The 16,947-nt window shown below is 29.3% G+C and overlaps 1 protein-coding gene across 19 annotated transcripts in view; it reads right to left on the reverse strand.

Annotated features, from left to right (window-relative positions):
- The window catches only part of LOC107437615 (forkhead box protein P4), a 297,109-nt gene that overhangs the window by 153,059 nt on the left and 127,103 nt on the right, over positions 1 to 16,947 (reverse strand). The window lies entirely within an intron of this gene.

Below are 16,947 nucleotides of genomic sequence, written 5' to 3' on the forward strand. Positions count from 1 at the left end.
ATGGTCAATAAGACTACAGGCTGCAGCACTTAAAACTACCCCTTAGAACAAACAACTACAGAAAAGGGCCTAAGGAAACGCTTACTTCTGCGTCTTTTCACGGACCACCACCCCCTTGCCCTCGAACACTCAACCCACCCACTTCAAGCATACGGTCCGTTAAGTCCTAACAACGCACTCACGCGCACAAACACACATACACCCTAAAAACAACTTAATAAGAAACAAAGTTAAGAAAATAACTGTGGCAGCAGTGAGAACTTGGTAACCATGGTGATGGGTGCTGATCTTTCTCCCCTCGCCTATTCTAAAGTAAACAAGCTGGACAAACAAACATTAAGGGGCTTCAAGTATTTGTACGTAGCAAGGGGGTGGGAGAAGTAAGAAAAGAAAGTAAGCTGGACGAGACTGTGGCACATTGTGGTTGTCATAGCGACGGTTAGATAACACAAGGCAAGAATAAAGATAAGAGAGCTTTTATTGAAGCGCTTGATTAGGGATCTATCTTTTGATTACTTTGCAACCGTTTTTGCCATTTTCTCGAATAAAGGGTTCGAGGGAGGAGACATTTATAAACACGTACACACAAAACCAGAGAAGTATTAGAGCAGTTCTTGCATAACTAATACGATTTTTTATACTTGAGAAGAGTCTGCTGAGGGTTTATTTAAAAGTAATACACATTTTTGTGAAGAGAGTTTTGTGGATTTTACGACTTAGAAAATAAATTTCAGAAAATGTCATCGAATGAAATATCTTTCAAAATTTTACCTTTTGCCGATTTTGTTTTGGTAACCATCGATTAAACGTGTGAGGCTAATTACCTAACTTTTTTTTTCTCTTGAGATCTATTATTTAAAGATCATGGTAGGAACTTTACGTTCTTTTGATCTTGGTCATATGACGTGCACAAAGTTACAGTTGAGGCCTATCGTCTTACCTCACCATGCCAATGGTCGAACTTTCAGTCATGACAAATAAAACGAGTAGTTTGATACCATTTAGTTACGACGTTTCAGAAGCACCCACTTACATCCTCTAACAAATCGAAGGACTTCAAGTCGTGGCAGATTAAATTGATATTTTGATACCATTATTCAGTTAAAGCATTTCAGTAGGTACAGATTTATATAGTCACACCAATGGGAGGTCTTTAAGCGACGACAGTTAAAACGACAAATTTGATACCGCCATTCAGTTTCAGCGTTTCAGTAGGTACCCACTTACATCGTCATACCAATAGTAGGACTTTAAGTCATGGGAAATAAAACAAGTACTTTGATACCTCCTCCCAGTTTTGACGTTTCAGTCAGTAGCCGCTATTTTCCCTCTTGTCATACCAACACTTGCATATGAAACGAGTACTTTGAAGCACCTAGTACAGCCTACTTATAGAATGCATGCATATAAGATGTTAAGTAAAAATACACAATTAAACGCATTATAAGCTAGCTATTATTATTATTATTATATATATATATATATATATATATATATATATATATATATATATATATATATATATATATATATATATATAAATATATATATATATATATATATATATATATATATATATATATATATATATATATATATATATATATATATATATTATGCACTCCAAAATGTCTATATATATATATATATATATAGACATTTTGGAGTGCATTGAACCTTGTTATGGTTCAAATTTGCTGCAGACTTAATAAGGTCCAATTTTAAAAACGTTAGTTTAGAAAACTTCTAAGTTTAAAAGCGTCACATGCATAACAGGGAGTTACATAAATATTGTGACAAACTTCTAGGGAAGTTAGGGTACGTCATCAGGAATAAAATTCCATCGAAACCCACGCCTGGAAATGTCGTAGCATTTACGAGACTTCCTGTCATATACAACGTTTCTAAACTTGTACGTTTCGACAAAAGAATAGTCTATAAAATTGTCTTTTTAAAAAAGTCTAATTTCACACTAATTTCAGATTTGAAACCCCCAAACCTGAATTAGGCAAGTGCAAGTATTTGTACAAATGTAAAAAATAAATAAAAAAATCCTAGTGTAATTTATTTTCTATAAATATATATACACACATAAGAAGATCTAAAGTATATTTCTTGAAATAAAACTATCGCAAAGACTTCTCAAAATAATGGTAACTACTAAGAAATAATGCACAATACAGAGTTTCTGAATTTAGAGTAAGTGATAAAGCATAAAAAATGCTATCCCATTACACAAATTACAGGAATCAGTCCCTCCGCACTCAAAATATCACACCAATAATAATCAAAAACATCATTACTTAACTTGTTTCCAATAACACACCATAGATTTTTGGAATACTAGTTTTGGGATCAATACAAATACTAATTTGCATAACATTTTTTCTCAGTTCAGTTCTAAAGCATTTTGAATAATCCCAACAAATAGCACCAATACTGTAAAACAGTATGCTGCCACAAGAGGCATCGATAAATATTTACGATTGCAATTTTTCAAATTCCCGACAGGTGCAAATTTTAACTCTCCCCCATCAAGGAACATTCGATCATTTAGTCTGATACTCAACATTCGCAAGTGTTATTAAGGTATCAGTTTTTTTCCCCAGTAATGTTGTGTCCACTGTGGTGTAATTTTTTTTTCGCCAAATGAAAAAAAAATATTGGCTGCTCCCAGCGGCTTCAAAAAGATTACAAAAAATGACAATCATCATTGCTAAGTTCGCATCATAATTTGGCTCCATTATTGTCTTATACCTAATCAAGTTGTTATGTACACGGAGAAGGAAAAAAAAAACCACCATCGCTCCAAATTTCTCATTAATAAAAACGTTTTATATTTTTATGATTACTCAAAGCACTTTTTTTAGCACATCTCCCACCCTTTTTACATGCTTGGCTCGTTTATTTGTCTTTAATTTGAATACGTGAGTTTTTTTCTAACTTGGCTATTTTTTTTTTCATTGGAGGAATTATTTGCTTAATTCGGCAAACAATATGATGAACCTCTTAGCCGCATGCTTAAATAATGATGAAACTTCATGGTAATCATCATCCCAAACAAAATCATTTGTCTCACGGCGCGGAGAGGAAAATTATCATAATCGTTTGAACTTCATTTTGTTCTTCCCCACCCCCTACTAAATTCTATATATCCACATGGAGATTGTTATAGGTATTTATACTGTTATTATTAATGTCTGCAAACGATACCAAACATCAAGAATATTTTTTAGCGTGTTTCAAATGGATTAAATATTTTTCTAATTATTCAAATTAAGGAAAGTTCAGTATGAGTGTAACCAGTTTTAAGCAACGATAATTTAAAGAAAAATAAAAAAATACAACATAGAAAAATTCCGTAACAGCAACTGAAGTGTTCAATAATATTTTTAATTTTAATTTATTACTGACTAAATTAAACTTTATGAAAATGAATTTAACATAGATTTGGAATAAGTTAGAAAGTGCAGGCAAAATAATGCAATTAGCAAATATTTTACAATTAGCTGGTCAATTTTTTTAAATACTCTAAAACTCAAGCAGCGTAGATAAATTACGGTGACAGCAAAACTTTTGCAATTAGCAGATCAATTGTATTAAAAAGACCCTAAACTTCAAATACTAAAGACAAAATACAGTAACGCCAATATATATATATATATATATATATATATATATATATAATATAAAGAAGTCAAATAGTGCAAACGTAGAACGTTAACTGCATTTTTATTTTTCTGCATTTAGCAGGTAAATTTTGTTTTGCATCATAAAACTTTTAACTGATACACCATCACAAAAATCTTAAATTTTGAGTGAAATTTTGGAAAACATTTCAGGAAGAATTTTATACAGCAGTAAATATTGTCATAGACGAAAGAAATATTTTACTTTAATTTTATACTTAAAAAAAATATCTATTTTCGTAACTTAGTAGGCATTAATTTGTTTTGACTTAATGTAAATTAGGGAATATACATTAGAACAGTTCACTTGAGTAATTTTACAGAAATTATTCCTTATGACATCAAAAAAGAAACGAATGTTTTTTTTTTAAAAATATTGATTAAAAATATTTATTAAAAATTTTCTTTTGATGTAATAAAAATGTAGCTAAAAACTCAAAGGCGTAAAAAACACCTTTGATTAATGATCAGACGAGAATTAATAACTAGGATATTAATATTTTATCTTTAAAATTTATTAAATGAAAATAAAAATCAATTCGAACTTTTCAAAAGCATACACGCTTGCGAACACCCATCCAAACGTTTGTTTAACGAACGCTTATTTGATAAAGTGTAAAATGAACAAGAATTTATAACAAATCACCTTCACTGTAACAAAAGTAAAATTAATGTTTAATCAGATCGACAACTCTCAAAAAAATAATAATAATAAAAAGAGAAAAAAAGAAATATCAACTCTTTCCACCTAGCCATCCAATTTTGGAAATTAGATTTTTTCCCCGTTCGACCAAATCTTACAGCTAAACACATCCATTTCCATTTCTATCAGAGGCCACCCCTGTGTCCACCCCACGTTCAAAACACACATAGCACCCGATGAAACAAATAGTCGTACGAATTCTAAAAATAAAACAATAAAAACTTGTTCTCATTCCCTCTTCCTTTGTTTAAAACAACAGCTCTACTTTCCCCAACACCAAGAGACGCTTCTGAAAAGTGTATTTTTCCTATTTTCTCGCTGGGAAAAATCGACATCGGACTATTTGATTAATCGATGGAACATAGTGTTTATCGATATGTCGCCAGCTATTGTCCCGTCGTAGTTTACTAGTCGATGGCATGCCGATGGATTGCCTAATTCTTTTAACACCTTTTTGCCTTATGGGATATTCGATTAAACGATGAGATCGATTCTATGACGATGAATCGATGCTTCCAACCCTTAAGTGATTAATTGAGATTTCGGAAAAGTTTGTTCCCCATTTTATACATCTAACGCTGTAGAATCACCCTACTTAGGGCTCTGGACGTTCCTTTAGGTTGATTGTTTCGCTGAATGAATTAATTTTTCAAAATTCTCATAGCATTGAGATAAGATTAAAATACATGGTCTATATATCGAACTTATTTTTCTTTTTTTATTAACTTAATTATGAAATAAGAAATGCTGCGTCCATCCAGCCTTACCGAAACATATACTTGATTGTGCCGGACTATCCAGGGCGGACTTAACTTCCGATTCCCTTCCTGTCATCGACTGTCTGGCTGTCAACAACTTTTTGAAGTTGATCTGACTAATGTCAGATCTATGAGGATAAGCAACAACAACAACAGAAATAAGAACTATACATATACCAGAAGCTTCATTGCCAAACAATTTTACAAGAGAATCTTCTAAAAATTAAGTATTAAGAGTATCTATTAAGTATCTAGAGTATTTAAAACTGAAAGTGTCTGCAAAAATACAGAAAAACAATTACACGAGAATCAGTAATTTTATACTAATATATTAAGTCAAACTGAGTAAATTACTTCCATGTTTATAAATATTAGACTTTTTTTCACTCTGTAACCATCGAGAAATTATACAAAAGTATAATTCTAACGACTAAACACACGGATCAGAGAAGTTTAAATCCGATACCAGATATATAGAGTGTTAGCACGGAGAATTGAACTCCGATCGAAGCCAGGGACGCGACGACTCTATCCATCACATCGAATTGATGACTACTTACCTATAAAATGAATAACAATACTCTAAAAAAAGTTCTTTTAGAGAAATGCACAGGAAAAATGCGGTATTTTTCATAAGGCTGTTAACAAAAAATCCAGTTTTACGCATTTGCGTACGTAGTTTTACAGAAATTTCTGTTTTTTTTAAATATATTTAAAAAAAATATTTTTACAGTATAATTGAATAATCTGGCTCTTTGCAAACAGCCGTCCCCATTATTACAATACTCCAGATTTACTGGAAAAGCCTCCATAATTTTCTAAGTAGCCTGACACTTTTAGGCTTATTGAAGTGAAGTTAGTGAGTTTTAGCCTAATTCAACAATATATAATTTATTTCTCAATTAGTCTAATTCGTTTTAGGCTGAAACAAGAAGGCTTAGTTTAAATAGCTATTTTAAAGGTTTACTGCAATAATCCTAAGCAAATTCAGTCTGAGTAATTCTTCTAATTAGCTTAACCTTCTAATAAATCTAAATACACAAAGGCTGATTTTAATTAGCCGAAAAGTATTTCACTTATTCCAGCTATAAGCTACTTTTAAGCTTTTTTTATGTCACTGGCATTGCAAAATTCGAGTGACATTTGTAAACAACCAAATTTTTCAATTAGCCTATGGGCCTATGGGTTTCCGTTTTTTTATGAAAGTTTTACATTTTCTTGAAGATTAAGTCATTTGTGGAGCATGCCTGCGACTACAGGACTTAAAAATTAAACAGAATTTTTTCTTTGAGATGCTTAGTTTCACACATATTTTATTGAAGCTGTACAAATGATTTAATTTGTATTATGTTTATAGGTATTTTTTTTATTGTTTGTAGAGGGGATAGTAACAAGAAAAAAATTTATTTCATAGTCTCAGCGAATGATTCATTGAAAGTGAAAATATAGACATCAGTAAAAAGGAAAGAACAAGCCTTGGAACGATAAACTTAAGACTTGCAATGGTTGAGCAATGTTTTTTCTAAAACATCACGCGAGAAGAGGATTACATGACTTTTTATCCAATTTATTATTTTGTACCATACATATTATTTCGCTACACAAGAAATAAACTAAATGGTGCGTTTTGTTTACGAACGTTGGCTGTTTTGATTTGCTGATTTATTTCATTGCTGGTGCATTTATTCAAGACGAGAAATGTTTGGGAGTATGGTTCTTTTAATTAGCTAATATTTTTCCAAAGTTTGTTTCGTAGAACTATTTTCATTTTAACGGTTAATAATTAATTGATGCATTTCGACTCAAAACTAGCTTGAATATTTTTTTCATCAAATTAACTATTTCTGTTTTTCTAAAAAGTTTTACTGTTCTGATTTGGTTTTCCTTGAGAAATTCCGATTACAATATTACTTCAAATTTTATGAGAATTAAATTTAATTAGTTTTTGTTTAAAAAATAAACAGTTTAATGTTTTTTTAAGTTTACTTCTGGTTTTTGTTTCCTAAAGACCAATGTTTGCTTCAATATTTAGACTCCTCATATCAAATGATTGAAATCGTATTTTATGTCCTAGTGACGAATATTTACATTCTTATTTTGTCTTCCAATAGCCAATGTTTTCATTCATTTTTCATACCTTTAAAATCAATCATTGCATCGAAATTCCGTATCCTAACAATAAAATGGGTTGAATTTATATTTTGTTTCCTAATGATCAAAGTTTGCATTCATATTTCATACCTTTTTAACCAATGTTTGCATTCATATTTCATACCTTTATAACCAATGTTTGCATTCATATTTCATACCTTTATAACCAATGTTTGCATTCATATTTCATACCTTTATAACCAATGTTTGCATTCATATTTCATACCTTTATAACCAATGTTTGCATTCGTATTCCCAATTCTAATAACAAAAATAGTTGAATGTATATTTTGTCTCCTAATGATCAAAATTTGAATTCATATTTCATACCTTTATAACTAATGTTTGCATCCATATTTCATATTCTTAAACACTAAAAAGGTTGAATTTATATTTTGTCTATTTATGCATTCATTGTCACACTTATGCATTTATAAAGTTTGCATTGTACATTTAAATAAAATGTTTGATTTCATATTCCACATCATAATGACGAATAGGGTTAACTTTATTAGTTGCCTAATGATCAGTTTTCAATGACATTTCACACCTTTATAACCAATGATTGTATTCATATTTTTTTTATCGCAATGAAAAATGTTTCGAATATTTATATTTTTGTCCTAATGATCAAAATTAGCATTCATATTTTCTACCTTTATGATGTGTGTTTGCATTCATAATTTATATCCTAATGTCGAATGTTTTTAACTCGTATTTTGTCATCTAATGAATGTTTGAATTCAGAATATCCTTATGACTAATCTTTGCATTCATATTTTATATCCTAATGACGAATATTTTTAATTCGTATTTTGTCAACGAATGACTAAAGTTTTAATTCATTTTCAACCGCCTTATGACCAATGTTTAAATACATGTCTTTACTCCCAATGGTCAGAGTTTGCATTCATACTTAATACATTTGTAATCAATGTTTGCATTCAATTTTATGTCCTAATGTTTTGAATTTATACTTTTACTAATGTTTGAAGCTTGTATTTAGATTTTATATCCGAATATTTTATATTTACATTCATAATTTGTCTAATAATAGCTAATATTCGAGTTCATGTTTTGGTATCAAATAATCATTATTTGTATTCATATTTTGTCACCCAATAAACACTGTTTGCATTCATATTCAACCTCCTTATGATCAAAATTTGCAAGTATATTTTGTTCTCAATTGATGAAATTTGAGCAGAATTTTAGTGGTATCGTTATTGGGTAATGATATTTCAAAATCAATAGATTTTACATAATCTCAGAAGACCTCATTAAGAGTCTGCAACCCCTTTTACACAGCTCATTTTTCTTATTTAATCTAACAGCAATTTCTAACAAAGATTTCTTCTTTCTGTCAAAAATATTTGTCCATTTATATTTGATTTAGTTAAAAACAAAATCAAAAATAATTATTCTCTTTTGCATTAACAAAAAAATAAGCCACTCCCCGTTTTTGATTCACATTCTTCAAGCTGTAACTTAAACTCATTAACAAGACACGGATTCGACAACCAATACCGAAAGAGGGACCCTATAAATCAAATTTCGGTATGAAAACAAATTTTTTGAAACTGCAACAATCTGAGATAAATCACATAATAATGGGCGACTTAAACACTCAATATTGTCGCCAAACAATAGGGGGTGAAATCGTGACTGTTCTCACTCTTAAAGTGTGTTCCAAACAATGTTAAGGGGTAAGGGAAATCCTATTGTTTTCGATATCGCTCCGTGTTAGCCAATAAATCGGTGTGGGGGTTTGTACTAAACAAAAGGTGCAACTTACTGGAAATCTGTCGGAAAATTAGAAAATATTATTTGGCGAATTCTTTTGGTGTTGAAAGTCATTCCGATATTGAAATATAATGAATGCATCATTCATTATCTTGAAATGTGGGGCTATAAAGATTTTTTTTAAATAATTCTTCACTTGTATTTATTGACAATCGCCGATTCTAGAAATGTACTTGAGGTATTGTTGACTGTTAACGTAGTTAAATGTGTGCCTTTGGGGTAGTTAAGTGAGGATTTTTCTAAACTTGTTTGTTTTAAAACTCCTAAACTGGAGCATCAACACTCAGTTTTTGAAATTTACAGTTCGTTAAATTGATAAGGGTTATAATTCACTAACATTAATTTTGTTATTTGAGTTTTTCTCTCCTAACTGTCTAATTATCCAAACTTTTAAAGCAAAGAAGTGAAATTCATTCTTTGAAATAGAAGTTTGAGTATTTCTATCTTATTTTAAATCATCTATCTAAAAAGTTTTCTTTCTTCATATTTAATTTAGATATAATACATGCATTCTATTTCAATAGTAAGATGAGAAGATAATAAAGATATATTACCTTATCACAAAGAATAATTTTTATACAGTTGCTTCAACTTCATTTATAGTTAAAAGTTGTAAGTAAAATAGATTATTTGGCTTAGTTGCTATATATTTCTTAAGGTTACAGCGTTTTCTTTTGTTGAAGTATAACGTATATGCATTTAGTATATGTTATTTATTGTTTGTTAACGAAGATTATTAATTTATTAATTAAGATAATTAAGCTCAATTTTAATTATAGTAAATGAATACGTTAATGGAACAAGCATAGAAAAAGACATTGTAAATAACAATTGTTTTTGTATTACATTCAAAGTCATAAATTTTAAGTGAAATAAAATGTTTAGTTACTCAAATACAAATTTCTTAAGGTAACATTTTACGTATGAAATATGGTTAAATGTAGAAAATAGCCATTTTTGAGAGTTGAGTATATTATTTGGTTATTTTAATGTATATCTTTTAACATTATAGCCTTCTACTTCATCAAAAACATACAATATTTATTATTTAACATAACTCTTTCTCGTTTTGAGTTCGATTAAACTTGGCACGAATTATATTTTAAGATTAATCTAAATTAAATACAATTCCCAAATAAAGACCCCACAAATAATACTACTTTTATGTATTTGAAATAATTATCTTAATTGGGTAGGCTGTTCAGTGACAGTTATAAAATAAAATAATTATCTTAAAGCTATACCATTTGAATAAAATATCTGTTGCTGTTTTATTGGTTTTGTTAATAACCAATTAAAACTAGAAACCATCTTAAACCCCGAAATCACTCAAGAATTGCCAATTAGTACTTACAACTACTGAGATCTACGGAATTTAAAGATTTGGCAAAATAAATTTATTTGTTATAGTTAAATAAGACAAAAATTAAATCTTTTTTTAAAACTTTCAATTCTATTTTACAAACTTACATTCACAATTTTCTGGGTGAGGATATTCTAAAAGGGATTTTTTTTAAAAACTTTTGAAATGTTAGGGAATTTCTCAGCAGTTGTAAGAGAGTCTTGAGAACTAAAAATTTAAAATTACAACATTTCAAAAATGTTATATCTCATAAGCTATTTCACTGATTTCTCTCAAAATTTGCATATCACCCTTTACAAAGTTTAAAAAGATTTAAAAATTAACAGGGCCTCACTTTTTTAAATAAAACAATAAAAACTAACAAAATATTATTAAAAATTAATTTTTCTACGAAGTTATCAGTGTATAAATGAGTTACGCAAAAAAAGTCGAAATTTTTTAGATTTGCGCAATTGGCTTTAGAGATAGGATCAAAAATGTGAAAAAAAGAAGAAAAAAAAACATTAAGATAGCTTGACCATGGAGCCGGCCAAATTATTGAAATTATATTTTTCAGATAGTATTCTAACCCTTATATTTTGATGGTAAAAGACCTAAACCCATTGAAATATAGATGTGCTTATTCTGAGAAACTATGTTTTTGAGTCTGTGTTCGAAATTTAATTATTAGTTAGAATTATTTAGCAAATTTGAGGTTAACCTTTGAACAATTTAGAACGTAAAAATTCCATCACTGGAACAAAATTTATTCTAGGTGATATTGTTTTTTCTCACTGTACAACATTACGAAACTACGGCGTGATATCAGTTATTTTCTGGATTAACACCAATTTTTAGTTCCTTTCATGGATTATTAAAATTCCTACTATTATTATTTCTACTGAATATATTACTCACTTATCTCTAAGAAATTGCTATGTTCAGTAACAGGTAAAAGTTTTACAATTCAGTCTATCACCAAAGTGCAAACAAAACCAAAGAAACAGAAAATGAAATAAACGAAGAACGTCACCCCCTTAGATTAACAAATTCCAATTCCATACATCTTCGATGACGTAAAGGTTCGAAAACAAAATGAAATTCAAAGAAACGAACTGTGTTAAAAGAATTAACTAATCCATCAAGTTGCTCTGGAGAGGAGAGAGCAAAGAGCAATCGGTACCGACACATCGATAAACACCTTTTCTTATCGATTAATCAAGCGTGTCCGATTCAAACAAAACTTGAAAGTGAGGGTAAAAAAAATTAAGTGTCTCTCCTATCTGAAACAAAAGAAAAAGAATTATTTTTTATTAGTGAAAGCGAGAACTGGCAACTAAACAATTTGTTTTCTTCTTCACGCTGCAGTATTGGAAAAGGAAGTTTTTAAGTAAATTGGTTTGGGGTCCATCTTCAACACATACTGTAAGTGATCTGTCAAGTGAGCTGAAAGCTAGACAATAGAACAACAAAAGGATTGAAAATGCATGATCTTGTTGAAAAGTTTTTTGTAGAATTTGTCGTTTTTCCATGTGTTTTTGTTTTTGTCTTTAATTTCAGCAAACACTCCGACTTTTTTTCCTTAAATCAAGAGGGAGCCATTTCAATAAAAGTTATATCATTGAAAAAGAGCTTTAGAAAAAAAAGTAGCGTAACAATTTAAGAAAACTTTTTTCAATTTAATGCGCAGTTTTTCGTTAAGTATCTTTATATTTGTTGTTTAAAATATTTTTTTTTCTTATTTTTATTTGGTTCATAATACGATGGGAGGTATAAATTTGTTGGGATTCAATAGGCGCAACAAACTCAATGCACTGATTTGTTTGTATAGTTCAGGGGTGGCAAATCTTTATACACCAACGTGCCATTTTTTCTAAAAAAATTGTTTAATGAGGTCATAGACGTGCCGTCAAATAATTTTGACTTCGCGAATGTCTTTGCGCGATCATACGTGATACGTATTACGATTATACGCGTAATTAAACTTAAAGTAACATCAGTGTGACTTCTGTTGTTGCAGATTAGATGACAAATAACTAATCTTAGGTTGTAAAATGTTAGTTTAAGCAGAACTGTTAATTTTTTTTGCTAGTTGTTTATTGTGGCTTTTGTTTTTTATGGTTATTAATTGTCTTTTAAGAATTAATTGTTAATTTATTATTAATATTTAAGAATATTAATATTAAGAATTTATATAGAAAGCTAGACAATAGAACAGCAAAAGGTTATTTTTTTATTAATAATTGCTTATTATTTTGCTTGTTTTTTGTGAATTCTAATTTAATTGTAACATATGCTTCATAGTATAATAACATTTGTGATCATTTTATTTAATCATTTTATTTAACTCAGAGCTGAGCTTTTTTTCTACATCCCACTTATTAAAAAAATGTCAAAATTGAAAAACAAATCGATTGTTTACCAAAAGTTAAATAAAAACAGGACTACTTTTTTAATAGAAATTATCAAGAAAATTATTTTTAATTGACAGACAACCGTTTAAACCTGTCCATCTTAAAAAACCAAAATGGTATTTCAAATATAAGATAAGATTAATAGAAACTGAAGCTTCTTATTAATCTGTAAGCTTAGATTTAAGAAACAAACCAACGGGAAGATACCATTACCATTGTGAGAGTATTAACTAATGTAATAGTGATTTATCATATGAACTGATAGGAATTGAAGCTCCTTATTGATCTATAAGCTTTGATTAATAACTAATGGGATGATACCTATCTCATACTAGAGTACTCACTAATTTGATAGTGATATGATAGGAATTGAAGCTCCTCAATGATCTATAAGCTTTGTTTTAATAACTAGAGGGATAATACTTATAACTAGTGGGATAATAGCAATATGATATAAATTGAAGCTTTTCGTTGATTTATAAGCTTCGATTTACAAACCAATGGGATGATACCCATTTTATTGTGAGAGTATATTAACTAATATCATAGTGATTTGATACTTTTTTTTGAAGTTACTCGTTGATTTATGAGCATTGATTTACAAACTAATGGGGTGGTACCCATTTCATTGTAGGAGTGTCCACGAATTTGATAATGATATTATATGAATTGAAGCTTCTTGTGGATCTATAATTCTGATTTATAAACTAATGGAATGATACCCATCTCATATTAAGAGTATTAACTAATTTGATAGTGATATGATATATTAACTGATATTAGGAATTGAAGCTCTTCGTTGATCTGTAAGCTTTGATTTACTGATCAAACCAAAAGGATGATGTCTTTCTAACTGTGAGAGTACTCACTAATTTGATATGATATAATTCAATTGATATGATATAAACCTGGATTTAATGTTCAGTCATTGTTCTACATTGGTAGATTGTTATAGTAAACCACTTTATTTAATTAAGAGTTTTTTTTTCAACTTATGATAAACCATAAAAAATATTAAAAATGTAAAACAAATAATTTTTTAATAAAAGTTTGACACAAGTGAGGCTTATTTTTTGAGACAGGGTTCTAACAAAATATTTATGATTAAAATGATAAAAATTCAAGAAATTATTAATAAAGTTTTGTCTTCTTATATGTGAGAAACCACTAATTAAAAATTGAAGATATTATTATATTATTCATCATGGTCAGAACAAGAGTTTTAAAAAGCGAAGTTTTCTAAATAGACTGAATTTTATAGATAAAACTACGACCAAGATTTGATTAGTTTCGGTTTTAGGAAATAATTTTGAGAAGAGAATACAAAACTATATAAAAATAAATAAAATAATTCTATTTAGAATGTATTATAATATCAAAGTTTTTAAAACTTTTATAAACTTTTCGGTGATAATCTTTGACATGTGAAAAATGCAAGCAATTTTAAACAAAAATGCTTAACACCATTTAATAAGTATATATATAATTATGAGACAAAACCGAAATACCTATATATTATATTATATTTCATTATTTATTATATTATATTATATATAAATATAATAACTAATAAAATGCGTCATTATATGAAAAAAAATATTTTAAATTAAAAATCTAAAGTGAAATTTTTCTATTTTAAAAACACTCTTTAAAATAGGTTTTACATATTTTTTTAAATATAGTTTAAAAATATAATAATTACAACAAACTCTTTTTTTATATCCTCCATCAAGCACAATGCCTAAAACTAAATAACAAATTTCCAGCTTTTCGGAAATTTCTTATTTCAGTAACTAATGAAATAAGAACTCAGTTTCCAATAACTTAAAACTTTTTTTTAACAATTCTACTTTTTTTCAATCAATCAAATTCGACTTCGAAATATTCTCGAACATTTACTAGCACATTCAATTCTGTCTTAAAATACAAACCTCCCGATTTCCGCCGGAGCAATTTAATTGCGCTCTCCTTCCCCTCAACTCCCCCTTTCTAAAACTCTTTAATCTCTGCCTTCAATTCATCGATTTAAAGTCTTTTTCCCCTTAGACCCCCAATCCACTTTAAGCCCCCTACATATAATGTCTGCAATCAGTTTACTGGCAATATTGCGACACTACGATTCGTACCTTTACCCCACCTACAACTCTTTCCCTGCAAGCCTTGTTTAGAACTAAATGCCCCTCCCCGCAATTCTTCATCATTTTCCCAATCCTTTCAATTCCAGGATACCTCCAACCCCCCAGATTCCCAACTTAACTAAGGAAACCGAAGAAATTTTGTGCAGAGTTCAGCAGGTTTGCTTACGGTACTTCTATCTCCGCTTTCCAAGAGTTGTTAGACATTCTTTGGCTTTCTGCTCTTTGCAAGGGAAAGTGTAGTTATTGACTTGGCGCTACTCTTAAAGTCAAACAAGGAAAGGGAAGTTTTTTTCTTCATGTTTACATAAATTTTTTAAAGAGAGAAAATAGCTTTTCTTCAGTAATTAGTCTTTAAAAGTCTTTTTTTTTCGGGTGTAAAAAATACTAAGTCTAATTAAAATTGTCTCACATTTTTTTCCCCGGAAGAATTTCAGTATCATCTATCACTTTTTAAACACTAGTGTAAATTAATATTTGATAAACTTAGGAAAAATAAGTTAAGATATATTATTCCAAAAACTATTTAAAACAATGTAATAGTTATAGTGCTACATTTTTTTTCTCTGCAAAAACGAATAATTAAATGAAGTTACGCATAAGATCATAGAATAAAGTTTAGCTATGCTATTAGGAAATAGAATTTATACGACTCACTTAATTATAAATAAGAAATCACAATGGAATTTCACTGGTCACTTACCTAAAAAGAAAAAAAATACACTTTAGATTTCAACAAAAGCAATTCATGAATTTAAGTTATATGCATTCAAAAATAAATTTAACAAATAATATTACTTTAATACTAATTAAAAATGCTGATAATAACATTAAAAACTATTGACTATTGCAATATACTATATGCCCCTAAATTTTATTCTTGTTTCGTGAAACTTTTTTAAAATTAAACTTTAAATGAACTTTGACATCAAAGCAACTACACTGTAAAAATTGGATACAAAATAAATAATATCACGAAACTTTCTTCGTTTTCGACGTAACGGTTTCCCGTTCTAAGAGCTTCGAGCAAACATTTTGCCAAATCAACTATTGAAACGAACTATTTGAAACTCTCAAAATATACAAAATAACTAAATAACTATCTGTGACATATATATATATATATATATATATATATATATATATATATATATATATATATATATCCGTCGTTAAGCAGCCGACCCAATATTGGGTTTACGACTTTGACACTTTGACTTCGAAGAGGACTTTTTGATGAAACTAACCCGTATTTGCGCAAAAACCCCACCCCTCCCACGGTTAGCCTGGCGGCAAGAGAACTCTAACACGAGATCCGTCTACCACTGAGAATATTTTACGCAAGCATTATGGTCGGTGCGAGCCGGGTGCGGAATTTGTATCGACTAGCCATCGCTGCGATTCGAATCCAATTCACCTCATTGGAAAGCGAACACTATATCCTCTGAGCCATCAGGACTCAAATACGAACTTTTATTCATATAATATCCTTGAAAATTCCATTCAATTTATTTTTCTTTCTTAAACTGTAACTCTCCAAATTAAGGATTACAGCTCCCCGCCACCCTTTCACGGAATCTAATTTCCATATTTTCGTATAATAATTTTGAATTTTTGTTTTTACTATTAATATGTTATACCAAAAATGTATAAAATATAAACGATCACGGAAAATTGTACAATGAAAAGACATTTTAGAAATTTTAAAATTACAGTTGTTGTACCAAGCGATCTAGTGCATGTCTTCGGGTGCCCATTACTACTCAGACAATCATCAAAAGCAAAATTAACTAAAAGCCACAATGTTTAAGAAACAATTTATTTATAAATGGTAAAATGAAAGTTCACCCATCTAGGCAATATTTTGGGAACCTCAACAGAAGGGGGAAGTTTAAAGCAGGTATGGGAAAAGGGTGGAGAAAACGAAATCCACATTCATTGCCATTTTTTCC

Source organism: Parasteatoda tepidariorum, chromosome 9, assembly GCF_982258835.1.
Source record: "Parasteatoda tepidariorum strain Cologne lab strain chromosome 9, Ptep-v5.0, whole genome shotgun sequence".
Taxonomy (NCBI): domain Eukaryota; kingdom Metazoa; phylum Arthropoda; class Arachnida; order Araneae; family Theridiidae; genus Parasteatoda; species Parasteatoda tepidariorum.